The sequence below is a fragment of the Corvus brachyrhynchos genome, unplaced genomic scaffold (genome assembly GCF_000691975.1).
Source record: "Corvus brachyrhynchos isolate BGI_N302 unplaced genomic scaffold, ASM69197v1 scaffold255, whole genome shotgun sequence".
Lineage (NCBI taxonomy): Eukaryota > Metazoa > Chordata > Aves > Passeriformes > Corvidae > Corvus > Corvus brachyrhynchos.
The window spans coordinates 5938087-5939213 of record NW_008238358.1 but is presented as its reverse complement, the minus strand read 5'-3'; positions in this window follow the sequence as shown (position 1 = coordinate 5939213).

Sequence of the window (1127 nt, the reverse complement as noted above, 5' to 3'; positions counted from 1 at the left end):
ACAAAGCCTTGGGCAAGCTAGGAAATGAACAGCAACAGGTCAGCATGCAGCAGGATTATTTTTGCAGTTTCCATACTTTCAAGAAAAGGGTACATCTTGTTACTCCTCTAAAAAGCAGTGATTTGCACTGGTTTGGCTAATTCACATTACCTGGCTACTTGTTATTGAAATACAACAAGAAGAGCTTTTGCCATGATGCAATTACAAAAAGACAATACCTCTCAGCCACCCAGAAATTAACCTTATTTAACTTCATTGCCACAAAATCCACAGACCTACTCTGTTTGTGCTGTTATGTCACACTGCAGGGAAAAACCATCTGGTTTTGGCTGTGAAAATGGTATCTCTGCTGCTAGAGTGCTGAGTTCTTTTCCTAGTGCAGCCACACATTTCCTCAGTGACTTTAGGAAATTCAGTCTTCCCGTTTCTCTTTTTAAAACACGGAAATCCTCTCCTCCCCAGGCTTTCCCTTGCAGTCTGATCCTGTCTGCAAAAGAAAATGAAGTGTGTTTTTTATATTATTAGCTAAACTGAATTTGGCAATGGACAGATGTTCACTTTGCATACAGCTGTGCTGCCTGAAGATACATTTTTCTGTCTTTCTCAAGGCTAAATTAACACTGATAAAAAAATCTTTGGTCTTCAGATAGAAAACATTTTAGAAATAGGAATTATTCTGGGTTGGATTTTCAGAATTGCTGTCAGCCACAGCTGATATCAGTGGAAGCTGTGGGCTGAAAAAACCTGGAGCCCTGAACTACTATAGTTTACATGAATGTAGAAATAGTTAATGACTGGCACAGGATTTTGGATCAATCCACAGTAAAAGCTCTCAGGTAAATACAAAAGGTAGATGTGGTGGAATGCTCCTATTTGGTTTTTTGCCCATGTTGTTTTTTGATTTTTTTAAATTTTTTTTTAACTGCAGAATGCAGGTCTGAGGGCTTACTGCCCAGAAGGCTACAAGCTTTCATCATAGGCTGTCTGACTATCACCTGATAATGCAAAATAGGTTTTCAGTTAGTATTGTGAATTCTTAGGGCAAAATGGCAGCAATTTACCTACTGTTTCTTCTCCTACACCTATGAAATTAATTTACTGTATGTAGAGGGGGGGGGGGGGGGCGG